The 14,946-nt window shown below is 43.9% G+C and overlaps 1 protein-coding gene across 2 annotated transcripts in view; it reads left to right on the forward strand.

Moving 5' to 3' along the window:
* Nucleotides 1–7,497: 7,497 nt before the first annotated feature.
* KLF12 (KLF transcription factor 12) overlaps nt 7,498–14,946 on the forward strand; it is a 228,498-nt gene continuing 221,049 nt past the window's right edge. For both annotated transcript variants that reach the window (XM_083854551.1, XM_083854553.1), the window contains exon 1: nt 7,498–7,516. The gene's annotated coding sequence lies outside the window, so the exon portion shown is untranslated. The remainder of the gene's footprint in view (nt 7,517–14,946) is intronic.

Below are 14,946 nucleotides of genomic sequence, written 5' to 3' on the forward strand. Positions count from 1 at the left end.
ATGAGGCCACGCCAGTACAGAGCAGAGAGTGACAATCCCCTCCCTTGTCTGGCTGGCGACTGATGCCTTGAGAAGGCTGACCTGGAACAGAGACTGGACAGAGTGAAGAGAATAAAGTAGGTATTTATTAAAAGGCCTTAAAGGGTAAACCTCGGGCAGGACAAGCACCTGCCCAGGGCTACACCCAAGGTGGACCCAAAATGGTCACAAAATGGATGACCAGTCACGAGGTCTCACACTTTTGTAAGTTTTGGTCCATTTGCACATTGGGTTTAATTGTCAAATTACAGCTTCAGATTATGAAGTCCCATCCTTCTTGTTTTCTCTCTTCAGTCCACCCATGTTTTTGGGCCTGAAAACTTGTAACCACTGTCCTTGGTCTCCATGTGGAAAAGGATTTGTTTTGTCTATCTACTCTGTGAAGAGAGCTTACTAACACTTAATATGAGGCTCAGAACTACACCCCTAGGCAGCACAGAATCTGAAAAACATGAAAGCTAAAGTTTAAGGCATCAGCAATGCTGTACCTGATGCCCCCCAGGACAGGTGGCCCTCCTGTCTGCCAGGGCACTGCTGACTCACATTCAGCTTGCCATTGACCAGGACCTGCACGTCTCTTTCTCCAGAGCTCTGTCCCATTTCTAATCTGATTTTTAATCTCTTCCATTCTTGATGCTGGGTAAATGCTTCCTGAATCCAAAAGTTTCTGGTACTGGAAAAGCCAAGTTGCATGGCCTTGAAATCAAAAGTTATCAACATGAATGCTTTAGTAACACGAGAAAGCATATGGTGAGATCGGGAGGAGGAATGCTGTATGAATAGAGAAAAACATCTAAATGCTTATGTATTGGGAGATTTATTCTGTTGTAATTTACTTAACACTTCCATGGAGAACAAAGAACTTCATTAAATTAAAAACAACTGGGATAAAAACCATACGTTCTTGAAAATATTTGCTTTACCTAAAAATTGTCAGGAAAAACCTGAAGGATTGTTATGACAATACCTGCAAAGAAGACATCCTAGATTTTTTTTGGCTTCCTACTAGATGAAAAATCCATGCTCAGATGAACATGTTCCTTTGATAACCTGACCGCAGAATGCTCCTTTTTACTGTGCGCTATGCCCATCTATTTCTGAAACATTTCTTCCGGCTTTGAATTTTCTCCTCCAGGGCTTCAACATGCAAAACTTACTTTGGAGTCTATGGAACCCATGCACAGGGAACAAATTAGACATCATCAGTTTTACAAAGACAAATGAAAAATTACCAGGAGCCACAGAGAACACAAGACAGTGGGAGTTACAGGGAAAACTGGGATAGATTGTCCTATACTATGTCTCTATCTTACCATAAGAAATGTAATAGCTCTGATGTTCATGTGAGACCACTGTGTGCCTCTTTTTATAAAGCAGTTTAAGAGATTACCCCCATTTTTTGTGTGTCTCCAAAACAACCAAACAACACAGTGTTTAATGCAAGGAGCCGAGATCATGGAATTGAACACAGACCGTAAAATGACATAAGAAATTTTATAAGGGTGATATTTAGATTTATAAATTCAGCTAGAAACTACAGAGTTTTGAAGCAAAAATCCAGAGCAATCCATTCCATTCATGGGCATTGCATTGACATGGTGTTCAGAGTCAGGAAGTGCTCATCTCCACTTTTTTTGTTTGTTTTGTTGGGTTTTTTTGCAAAAATGTTAACAAAACATTAAGGACGTGCACGTATCAAACCTTCCCCAGAACATGTCCTTTGATGATTTCCTACTCCCTATTAAATTTTGCCAGTTTCAGATTATACTAAATAAGGAACTGTTTCTCCTGTTTTTCTGGATCTTGAATAAGATCGTAAGCCTTTAAGGGCTCTTTCTAAAAGAAGGCAAGTTTAAAATTAAAAAAAAAAAAAGCATGATCTCTGTCCAAGGTTATAAAAAGGGCACAGAGCTTTTGGATCAAGGGAGTGAAGCATTACTACTTTGTGGCCCCACTTTCCTAGAATATGTGTCTTGGCAACATTACTAGTCTAAATCTGGCAAAATGAATATTTTGATCCCTGGATAAAAACGCACACCTATTAATTATATCAGATTATAATTTTCCTCTTTTGCGTAGTGTAACTGAACTACTCTCCGTTACATAATTTATTGTATCATAGAGGCTGCATTGTGTACACTAACACTGCCATTTATACAATGAGCTAGGCTGTGTATTTTTAGGGTGGGTTTAATGACAGTGGGCTGTATGAAAGATTTCCTGACAGCCTGTTTAAGAACAAACAATTTGTTTATATGAAATAAAAAAAAAACACAGATAGTGTCCAAAATCTCCAATGTTCATACCCAAGGAATAGTACTGCTGAAGTTTGAGCGAGGCCCATAAAATACAACCCTAATACTTGTTACTTGTACTTCCACGTTTTAGACTGACTGTTTTGGTGAATGGCCACCTAGAAGTTGACTGTAAAGCTTAGCATTTGATGGCAGAATGCCACACATGTTGAAACACTTTGTAAGTGGTTTCAAAGAAACAGAAGTTGATGTTCTGGCCCAAAAGAGTCTGTACTCTCATGCCTGATGGCAGCTCTCAGATAAAGGGGCAAGATACACATATTCACGTTGAGCTTAACACCAGTTTGAATGGAAGAAGAGTGGTGGAAGCACTTTGCAGATGTTCACAGGCTGGATTGCAACACAGCAACCATACCTGTATCCGCTGGTGTGGTCAATTCCTTGGCAAAGAAAACACGTTTATTTGCCTGTATCCAAAAGACAAAGCTTGTGAAAGGAATTAGTAATACAATCCCCCAACTGTAGGTATTTGAATTGATTATCTGTCAACGCAAACGTTTCTCTAAGTTCAGCAAATGAACACAATCTGTCTTCTAAAATGTATCATGTAATTTGTTAAAGCTTTTGTCTAACCATGCATCCCAAATAAAAATGCATTTAGGTTTTGGTTTGGGTAGTAAGGTTGATTTTTTTAGTGTTGTTTATTTGAATTAGAAAATTGAATACAATCCAAAATGGAATGAACAATAGGTAACTTAAGTGATTTTTTAAATAATTGGTGTTAAATTACAAAACCTCTCAATATTCAGCACATTACTGATCTATTTCAGAAGTATTTTTATGTGTTTCAGGCAGACATTGTTAAAATATGTTATTGATTTTCTGTTTTCTTTTGTTCTGAGGTTCCATTGTGCTCTCTGCTGGTGGTGCCATTCTCCATTTCGAAAAATGATTGGTTATTAATAAAAACATAACCTTAATGCATGTCTAAAGGAAGAAGTTGCTAAATTGCTAAATTGCATTAAAGAGTATTATTTATTTGCACATGGATTAGGATCTAAGACAAAATTATAAAACTAAGAAGACAATGAAGAAAATTTTGTATCAGTGGAGGACAAAAACAGGAGAGATGAGAGGCTGAGGACATTAAGGGGAGATTTGTAGTACCTTGTTTTTGGTAAGTTTTAGGAAAATCTATTAGGGGAAGAACAGCTACAGGAAGACTGGAAAGAGCCATCTGATATTGTAAGCAGTGGGACTCAATAAAAGTGATTCAGTAGTACTGCTCTGTAGGTAATAGGGTAGAATTTGAGAACTACAGAAAAAGTCTAAAATCACACATAAACACACTTGTCGAGCTTTAGAAAAAACAAGCAACCAAAAATGGTCAGTGGGCTGATTTGTTCTCCTGGCTTCAAAAGTACAATTTTCTAATTTTAGAATAATATATGGCAGTACACTGTTAAGGTTCCTGTTCCAAAATTTAGGACTGTGTTTCTGAAAAAAATGCTGAAAAGTCCTTTTGAGTCAGAGGAAATATAATTAAAGTTTCTTCGTTCAAGGGAAAAATAAAAAAGAAGAAAAAAGAACTTTCTAAATCTTGAGAAACACTAAATGCTTTCAAAGTATTTCTGTGTTAAAATGTAAGCCAGAACATTTTCAAACAGACGACGTATGCTCACCTTTGTTAAGCTAGATGAGACTGGAAACAGAGGGGTCAGGTGTATGGAGTGAGCCAGGATGGTGATTTAGTAGGACAGGTTTTCTATAAAGGCATGTGATTGAGAACTACATTTCTCTATAAATCTGTGTTATATATCAAATACTAATGTGTAATATCCCTACTTCTGTATCAATCTATTGATATATAATCATGTAATACATTCCTCTTGCAAATGTAGCCACATTTTTTTTTTGCTTTAGATACTGCCCTGCAAATTCATGTATATGGGTAATAGTTTTTAGTAGCAGGCAATAGACCATGTAAACAGCCAACATAGCACATAATGAAACTCAAGAAGAACAAATTTTATCACCCAATGTCAGTCAGTGAACACCTCTTGTAGATGATTTCTTTAGACATTTTATATAAAAGAACAAAATATTTCTAAATATGACAAAATAAATATCAATGTTTTAAAATATTTTATCTGAGATGCAATGGAAATGAGCTTTGTCTTTTTCTCAGGGCACAGCAATGTGTGTAATGTGATGTTTCTCTGTTATGCACCTTATCACACCGTCTACATGCAATCTTCTTCTTGCTATCACTATTCATTTTTCATGTGCCAAGTATTCATTAATCCTTTAACCTCAGTAGGTAGAAACCAGTTTTTTTTCCTGCAGAACACTCAGCGCTCCCTGTTCCAAGTGGTTAAGAAGGATGAATGTTGTTAATACTCACTTTTTATATTGATAAATCTGAATATAAGCTATGCATCTGTCCAAGGAATGTTTCCAGCTGTCTTCCATAGTAGCCCACTTCCTATGGGATTGCATATTTTATCTTTTAAAACAAGTGTTACAACGTTAACTTTTGACTTGGGTAAAATTTAATGAATCACATATGTAACTTACCAGGAGTAGCTGGAGCTAGTTCTGATATAAACTACTAGCATAAGGAAATATGTTGCTTGGGTCATTAGACTGTATTTTAACTCTATGCTCACTTTTCTCCAAAGGAAATGATTAGACCAGAGGCAACATTACAATACCAAATCATGCCTAATCCCCTTTATGGCTTGTGGAGACATATATTTCTGTTTATAGCCATTTTAACATTTCTTATTTATTATTCTGCCTTTTTTTTTTTTTTTCTTGTGGAAACAGAGGTAAGATGCAGAGACAAATATAAAAGACCCAATATGAAGGGTTTTATTATCCAAACCATTTACGCCAAGAGGAGGCAGAGGACCATTACAGGGAAAGAGATGAGTAGATGTATTTCTGACAGCTGGCATGAAATCCTCTGGGAACAAACACTGGTTCAGGTTCTTCTGGCTTCCTCAGTAAATACTGTGATGAGCAGCAAATATTAGTTTGTACTTACTGAAAGTAATAGCATTTTAGCAGTAATTATTTACCTGTGCTCCGCCTGGCTTTCTGTGCAAATACACAAGCTGTATGGGCATTTACAAACACTCCCACATGACAGGTCAGCCTCCTAGACACTCTCTTTTCACTTTTTATTTACCCAATAATTGTTATGACTGAGACTTTCAGGAACTGTTGAGCTGATTGTGAATTTGAAAGAATAAGGGGTGGGACTCATAAAGAACTTGCCGTTTTCTACCTGCTCTGACCACGGCTTCTGCCAGAGGCCAGCACAGCACCCTGATTATCCAAAAGGCTATTAAGCTTCCTTAAATTGAATGGCCCGCGAGCATTGCCCAGAAGCCACCTGAGCAGGCAGCACTGGTCAAAGCTCACCTGCGCTCTGGCCACACTGTGTTTACCTCATGCAGCACGAACCACAGGGCAGGAGGCAGAAAACAGCCACATCAGCTTTACATTAACAAAAGGCTCTCCAAGGCAAGAGAATCCCTAGGTAACCTGTCAGGCCAGCTTAATAGCTTCAATACTGCCCAGGCATGGACCAGGAACTTTCCATCAAAATATTTCACTGTGGAAACACGTGTAAGAATGCTTTTGAAAAGAAATAGAGATGTGCTCTTTAAGGTTTAACTGACTCTTAGGGTTTATATTTTTGTTTTCTAAGGTTCTGAAAGTTCTTTAAAAACATTAATATAACAAAGACTTTATGCTTTAAACAAACTTTAAGATTATGGAATCTGTTTCTCTGTATGTTGTTATTAAAACCTTTACAACCCAGTATCTGCAGCCCTTACGTGAGAAAAATCTTCCCCATAAAGGAAGTTCTCAGTTTGCAGGGGCGCGACTCCGGCTTACAAGCGCTGACCAAAAAAAAAAAACCCACAACCCCACGCCTCGCATACTTCTCACGAGCTGCAGCCTGACTGTGCGAAAGAAAACAAAATAAAAGAGAAGGGAAAGGCGTGCAGCGCTCAGCCCCAGGTGCCAGCGGGGGCCGGGCCCGGCCAGACCCTCTGGCGGCGCGGCCCTGGGACGGACACATCACCCAGTGTGTCCTTTTCCCCCGGGACACCCTTCAGTGTGGGCAATGCCTGTCCCCCCGGGACACCCCTCAGTGTGGGCAATGCCTGTCCCCCCGGGACACCCCTCAGTGTGGGCAATGCCTGTCCCCCCGGGACACCCCTCAGTGTGGGCAATGCCTGTCCCCCCGGGACACCCCTCAGTGCCGGCAATGCCTGTCCCCCCGGGACACCCCTCAGTGTGGGCAATGCCTGTCCCCCCGGGCCCCCTCAGTGTGGGCAATGCCTGTCCCCCCGGGACACCCCTCAGTGTGGGCAATGCCTGTCCCCCCGGGACACCCCTCAGTGTGGGCAATGCCTGTCCCCCCGGGACACCCCTCAGTGTGGGCAATGCCTGTCCCCCCGGGACACCCCTCAGTGTGGGCAATGCCTGTCCCCCCGGGACACCCCTCAGTGTGGGCAATGCCTGTCCCCCGGGCCCCCTCAGCGCTGCTGCCGCCCCGTGCCGACCCCTCGGGACTCCCCTCCGCTCCGCACCGCCCTGTACCCTCGGGGGTCCCCAGTGGTCCCCACCGCCTGGCCCACTTCAGTGTACCCTGGGCGCTCCCACAGCCCCGGGCTCCCCCGCGGCCCCACACCCCGCTGAGCCTCCCCGGCCCCTCCTCACCCCGCCCCGCCCTCGGCGCCCCCCGCCCCGGGCCTCCCTCGGGCCCCCGCCGCCGGCCCCGCCCGGCCCCTCCCCGCGGCGCCCCGCTGCCCTGCAGGGCCCTCCCCGCGGCCGGGCCGGGGCCGGGGCCGGGGCCGGGAGGGGGAGGCGCGGCCGGGCGTTCCCGTCCCCACCCCCGGGCGGGGCGGGGCGGGCGGCGCACCGGGGCGGCCGCGGGGCGGGGGCGCGGCCCCTCCCTCCCTCCCTCCCTCCCTCCCTCCGCCCGGCTGCCGGTGGGGGCGGGGACGCGCCGCATGCCAGCGACGCCACCGGCGCCCGCCGTGGCCGGAGCAGGGGCCGGGAGCCGGGGAGGGGGACGCCGGTCCGGACCCTTTGTCTGAGCGGCCGGCGGGGTGTCGCGGCGCCCCGGGCGAGGCGCGGCCAGGCGGTGCCGGGAGCCTCCACCCCCGGCCCACCCTGCCCGGGCTCATCATGTGACGCGGGTAAGTCGGCGGCGAGCGAGCGCCGCGGCGCCCCGGGCTGCCCCCATTCATTTCCCGGGGACGGCCGCCGGCTGCCCGCGCCGGTGCGGGGTGCGAGGGCGCGGGGCAGTGCCCGCGGCGGGCGGACACAGACACAGAGCGGGGACCCTGTGTCAGGGAGGGAAACAGTTTCTTCTCCTGCTCTGCCGCTTCTGCTCAGGTCTGTGCCCATTCCCTTTCTTACCAGGATAAACGGCTAACGAGTGTGGGTTTTGCTGCTGCTACTGTCCCAGCCAGCCCTCTATTTAAACAAACAAACAAACAAACAAATCTCTCCTATACTGAAGTTAAATAATTTTACAGAACAGGAGGGGGGCAGGGCGCTTCCCCCGGCGCCGGCGGGGCGAGCCGGGGGTTAACGGCGGTGCCCTCCCTCCCTCCATCCCTCCCTCCCTCCTCCCCCGCCCCATCCATCCATCCATCCATCCCCTCCTCCCCCGCTCCATCCCTGCCCGAGCCCCGGCCGCAGCCACACCGGGGTAGGGTGATAGGGGCCGCACCGAACTTTTCCCGCAACTTTCCCGCTGAGCCTTTAGGAGGGGGAAAAAAGGGGTGGGGGTGGCGGTGAGAAAAGCGGGGGGAAGGATAAGAAGCGCTAAGCGGGGAGTGATGAGCAGCGAGCTGGGAGCGCCCGGCCCTTTGTGCTGCCGTCCCCGGGGGGGGGTGGGTGGGTGGGGGCGGGCGGCCCCGCTCGGGGATGGGCAATTAATATATAAAAACTAATAGTAAAAAAAAAGTATAAAGTGCAGCGCTCTGTGGAGGGGAAAATCGGAGTGTAACGCTGTATGGGGGGGAAAAATCGGACTACAACACGCTATGGGGGGAAAAATAAAAAAGCGAGAGTGTCGTGCAATATTACCTTCTACAGAAAAAAATTACCTTCCGCAGAACAAATGCTCGCTCTTGCAGAAGTCGGGAGCTCGGGGAGCAAAGCGCTGGTATTTGCATTTAACGCTGAGCCGGAGCCCTGCGGGAGATGGGTTAGTTACCCCATGGCATCAGCGTCACCCTGTGCAGCCTCCCAAAGCTTTCCGCTGCTGGGATGGAATTTCCTCTGGGATGAGATCTGGGCTCCTCTCCTCCTCCCCCAAAATCCTGCACCACCGCTGGTGCTTGGATGTTGGGGGAGGCGGATAGGAGCTACCAGACGGGTTATTTTATATTCCCCTCCCCGTGGTTTGCAGGGATGCGATGCTCCGGTCCAGACAGCCGCTTTTTTTTTTTTTTTTTTTTTTTTTTTTTTTTTTTTTTTTTTTGGATCTTGGCGTGGCGATCAGTCCCGCAAACAGGCTTGCGTAGGAAATAAGATATTTTATGCGCTTAGGGAGGAGGTACGAGCCCCTTCGGTGGGAAGCACTGAAGAGAAGTTCACTTGATCGGGGTCTGTATGGAGCCTGTAAAATCCTGCTAGCTCTTGGCAGCCCCCCTTCCTCTCAGTAAGACAGTAAACTAGTTTATATTTTAAATTATCCATCGTGAAGTAAATGCTATCCTTGTCCCTACCTCCACCACCCTTTTTTGGTTGTTTTTTTTTTTTTTTTGCTTTTCACTTTTGGTCTGGCCACGGCAGGTAGATTATGCGCGGCAACTTTGCGAGGCTGCTTTATATAGCGCTGGCATATGGGCTCCATTTTCTGCTCTCTGGTTGGTCTACAACTCCGAAATGCACAGGAACAGCAAAGTGGTCGCAGCGTGGGATTAGTAACTGTGCTGAATAGGTCACAGATGGGGCGATAGGAGCGTTTTATTAGTGACGTAAGGCTGCATAAACCGAGCCTGCTTTTTTTTTTTTTAATATATTATTCGTGCTGGGAGAGGGGGAGTGTCTTGAATATCTTTCTTAATGGGACGTAATCAAGTTGAAACCGCTCTCTGCAAGCTGGCATGTCACCTATCGTCACAAACCAACCGCGCACAGCTAAGGGAAACATTGCGGAATTTTTTTTCTAATGTCTTTTTATTTTTTTTTCCCTCCCTGTGCTGCCGGAGGCTTTGGCAGGCGCTGTACGCTGCTGCTGGCAGGTGCCCGGGCTGGAGGCTGGTGGATGACATCACCCCCTCGGTGACACCCATGCGCGCCCCTCCCCGGGCCAGCACCCCCGCCCGCTCCCCCCCAGCGCCTCCCGAACAACAGTGCTGGCATTTTCCTCTTCTTATTTATTTTTCTTTTTTTTTTTAGGATTTTTTCCACCGGCTTTTTTTTCTTTTTTTTCCTTTCTTTTTTTTCCCTTTTTTTAAATGCTATGCATGGTACCTGGAACTGGGAGGAGAGGGGCAGTCTGAGAAGCACCATTTTTTTGGGGGAAAAAAGCTCTTTGACAAAGACGTATGCCATAGGCCATTTGATATGTGAGTGCACCTTTGCTGGATGGCTGGGAAGGAGTTTAGGATATGTGAGATACTGTTTGTTTTCTGCTTGTGATAGTGAGGCAATATTAGATGTGTAAATAAGGGGGATGGGAACTGATGTATTTGGGATTCTGTCTCTTTTCCCCAGCAGTAGTTCATGATAGTATTTTCAGGCCTTTCTTTGCTTTCTTGTAGAAAACCCTTTTCTGGAAAGCTCCCTGACAGCCCAAGAAGACTCTGTGTAACAACTTTTAAAAATAAACTTTAAGATTCCAGGACAGGCTAATCATGGAGTCCTCTGCCAGCTGTTTCTGTCAGGATCAGCCAGACCTGAACATGCACGAGCAGAGTTTCACTCCAGATGCGAGGAGGCAAAAACGTGGGGCTGAAATAGCTCTTCCCCTGGGAGATGTTAGAATGGGGTCAGCGGAGGGCTTGGACTGCAGAACCCTGTGCTAGTGATTGTTTTACTTTTTGCGTAGACCAAGGTGGTGCGTGATGGTAACTACCACATTGAACTAGAAGTACAGATCATGTATATGGGGAAAGTGGGCAATGCCTTTCCTGGGTGCTTGGGGAGCTTCTCTGCTGCGCGGAGGAATTACAGAATGTCTGTGTAATTTGCTGGAGTTTTCAGGGCTGCTAGGGTATCCCATTGTTCAGATTTTGGATGGTCTGTGAAATAATGGCAAGTTGTGTGCCTTTTCTCATGGCTGAGTGCATGATGTCCATTTATGCAAGCATTCCCAGAGACAGAGTGCTGTAGCCTCCTTGCTTCAGGCTGCTGGATGACGTATGCGAACCTTGCCTGGCTGCTGGCACCGCTTCTCTGCGTGGCCAGCCTCCTTGCTCTTTCCTTCAGCAAGTCTTGTTTGCTTTGTGGAACAGGTCTCATCAGTACAAAGTTGGTTTTGACCAAGTCTTAGTTTGAACCAAGTAAAATAGGAGAGTGTGAATGATGTGTTTGTTCATTTGTAAAGAGGAAGATATGAAAACACTTATTTTTACTGAAGTATCTTGCTTGTGGCTTTTGAAATACTGTATCTTGATTTCTTTTGTTGGAGAATGATTGTGGTTTGCCTTTCCTTGACATAACTGCAAAATGAGTCAAAAATTAATTTCCTGAAATAAAAATTTTGTTTTTAGAAAAGCTGAAATAGATGCAGCACCCAGACTTTGACCTTCTCAGTTCCTGACTAGTGGTTGTTTACTACAGCTGCAGCTGTGCGTCTTTGAAAGAGGAGGAGCTGCAAAAACAAGCACGCTCACTTTTCCTGCTAAGAGGAAAACATGTAATAAACATGCTGTTTCAAAGTGAGATATTAAGTAAAGTGTTGAGCAGCCAGGTTGTGGCTTTTCCTTTCCTTTGTGCAAATTACGCTGTGCCATATCTGTAAGACAAGTTTTGAGTCTTGCAAGTGCAGTATGTGAAAGCATGAAATGACTACATTGCCTATGCAGTAAAAAATAGTTTGGTTTTTTTTTAAAAAATCAAATTCATGCTTACACTAGAAAAGAGAAATGCTTTTGCACTGTAGTACTGAGGACACTGTCAACATTGTTCGTCATTGGAAAAAATTCTGTGTAACCTTAGCCTGTGTTCAACAACTGAACTTTAGACAGTCCTCTTGCTTCAACTGAATGATTTTTTTTTGAAGTCGCTACTAAATGCGAACTCCCCCCAAACAAAATCAAAAATTATATTTGATGATTCAGTGTCAATATGATTGCTTTGGTTTATAGCTAGACAGATGTATGTTGACAGACTTGATTGAAGTGTTGATCAGACCTTGTGGCACTTTTGCAAAAGTGAGTAGAATTGGACCAATCTAAGGGAAGTTGTGGAGTCAGTTTTGGTTTATATATATATATATGTGTGTGTGTGTATGTGCATGCATGTATAGATGTAAACCCCGGCCCTAATCATGCTGTGTTTGCATTTTTCACTTAGATTTTGTGCCCTGAAATATTTGAACGTTTTCATACTTACGCAGTTTGGTGTGACTGATAGGTGTGAAGTCTGTGCTCTTGTTTGCTCCCAAGCAATGACTGTAGGAGATTAGCTCAGTTGGTCAGAGCATGGTGCTAATAATGCCAAAGCTGAGGGTTTTGTCCCTGTATGGGCCAGTCATTTAGGAGGTGGACTCAATGATCTTGCAGGTCCTTTTCAAGTCAGAATATTCTGCAGTTCTACAATATGAAAACATAGACTGTTCTTTAGTTAGTTCTATTTACTTTATGACTGCAGAGAACTCTTAAAATAATACTGAGAGATAGAAAAAAGAAGGAAAATGATTGCGGCTTTTCCAGAAAGTGTATCTATGCTGTGTGTAACACTGAGCTTGTGTGGACTTCCTTGAGTTGTGTAATAGCTCTTCATACTAATTAAAAAGCCTTATCTAAACTTGAGACTAAACCAAAATTGAAATATTATATACAGTTGGTTTTTTTTTTTTTTTTTTTTTTTTTTAATCAATGTCTGCTGCAGAATGATGTGTTTTGATCTGGAGAAGACAAATTTAAATTATGGGGTGCCTTAGTTCTGTAGCTATTTCTGTAATTTCCTGGATTTTTTGGATGTCACAGTGGCATGACCATCCCAGTGTTTCTCAAATACATGGCAAAACTTGGGAGTGAATATGTAAAGTCATGTGATACATATTAGGGACTGTATGCTTTATACTGTCTGTCTCTTCATGCACTCAACATCTGTAGACATCAACTCCTGTGCTGGAAGAGTTCCTTCAGCCACAGCTACAAAACTTACCACAGCGTTGGCTTGCTGATTTTTTTTTTTTTTAATTTTTTTTATTTAGTTCAGTAAAATCACAAGAATGCAAAAACTAGGGTTTATTGGAACTAAAAAACCATGTGTCAGGATCAAGGGAGATGCTATGATTAAAAATTATTAGAAGTATATACTCGGTGATACTAAATAAAGTTGGCTGTGCCTGTCACACACTGACATTTCTGACCCTCTGAATAAGACCTAGTAATGTCTGTGTTTTTTTAAATCTGGTTTGTTTATTTATGCATAGATCTGTTTTTTAATTTTTTTTTGTTTGTTTCTTGTAACAAACGCCCTCATGTGCAGTGGTGTTTATCCTTTTGTGGGTGGCTGGAGCGCTGGCATTGACAGCCTTTGGAATTGCAGTGCAGACCAGCACCACTTGAGTTAAGGAATGTCTGGTTAGCAGTAGCAAGCTTTTGTCCTCTCTGTGAACCAGCCTTCAGGACGGGAATGAGGCGTGCTCTTTGCTAATGGCTGGCACAGTATTTGCTACATAGCAGAGTAATGATGGGACTCAGAAATCCTGAGCTTTGTTCCTGGCCTGGCTGTGGGGCGAGTGTGTTCTCGTTGTTTAAACATAGAACAATCAAATGCGTGACCTTGGACATCAGCGCTGCTAAGGGGATAATTAATCAGATGATGTATCATGTCAGGAGACCCGAGTTCTAGTCTCGTTTTTGTCATGTGTCACCTGGGACAAGCACTTTGTTACCCTCTCTGTAAGGTGGTAAGCAGTGACCCTAATTCCTTATTAATGCGGGGTGTTGTCCAGTGGTCAGAGCAGCCAAGAGCACAAGGTTTTTTGTGCTAATGCTGATCCTCCTGATGACTGCTTAAATAATTTCTTTTTCTCTGCCTTGTCCAAGAAGAGCTTTTCTGGTGGTGGTGTTGCATCTCTGCTCTGGAGCCTTACAGGTCCCTGACAGCAGCATGGGCAGCGCAGTGATGCTGGCAGACTGCGTGGGTGCAGGGGGTGTGTGCACAGAGCTCAGGCCAGCTGGAAATAAGGTCACGTCCATTCCCAGAGTTGGAGATGCTATCAGTGAGCTCTGGAAGCCTTCCTGAGCATGAGTGAACTGTAATTCTCATATACTTTGTTCAGATCTTGACAGGCTGCCATTGACAGGGGTAAAGGCAGCTATCTGTAACACAGCATTTTTTCTCTGTGGATACCTGAGTGAAAATCCTTCAAAAAAAGTACTCTTTATAGAAAAAGTACTGATTTTTTGTTTCTTTCTTTTTTTTTTTTTTTTTTTCACTATCAAAATTGTCAGAAGTGGCTGGTGTGTTCTCAGATACTTTCAAATCAGACTTTGAAAAATCAGTCACTGAGCATTTCTGTTGAAATGATTCAAGTTTGTTAACTGGAATATGCAGTATTAGAAATTTGTTACATGACTTTCAAAGAATACCCGTGACTTGTTATTTACCATGGATATTATTCCTTTGGTTTTTTCCCCCCCTAGTACCAGCATTTTCAGATGGTCTGAAAAAAATTGAGGGGACCTTTTATAGCAGACATAATAATATTTTGTCATCTGAGGTAGCCATTGAGCTATTTAGGATTAATGATATCGATTGCTAATTCCTCCTAGAAAAAAGGGAAGATAATGACTATGAGTATTATGTAGTAACATTTGACAGGAATCTGAGCAGGACTTAACTTAAAATCAGAATAATTTTTTTTTTTTTTTTGTATCTGAGTTTATTTTAAACGTTTAATGGTGGCATGAAACAGTTTTGACTGTTTCAAATAGTCAGACTTCAAATATTGGTTGGCAGTGCTCTAGAAGAGCATGTAAAGAGCTGTGATTGATGACACTTTAAAATCTTTTAAAGTGTTGGACAGTAGTTGGAACTCTTCCAGTTCCTTTTTCAGAGAATCTTTCAGTTGCAAGAAAATTGCAAGTGGGAAATGAAAAGATTTTTCTTAAGAAAAAAAAAAAAAAGTAGAGAAAAACATTCCTTTCCACTTTCTATAAATTGGTAACAGTTGCACGGCGACTTAATTTTACTTGTTCCATCTAGCCAAGGAAATCTTTTCTATAGACAGTGCCCTACACAGTTTTGAAAGGAAAAAATGAGCTTTTGAAAGTGAGAGCATGCAGAGTTGGTCTAGTTAGGAGGCAGATTTAGAGGCTGCTATTTCTGATAGCATTACCATTTTCACTTTTTCTTTTGAGATCTATATTCAGCAAAATCAAAATTTAGTTAAAATGTCTTTGTTGAAAGAGTCTTATATCTTAATATT

This window comes from Zosterops lateralis, assembly GCF_965231275.1.
Source record: "Zosterops lateralis genome assembly, chromosome: 2".
Lineage (NCBI taxonomy): Eukaryota > Metazoa > Chordata > Aves > Passeriformes > Zosteropidae > Zosterops > Zosterops lateralis.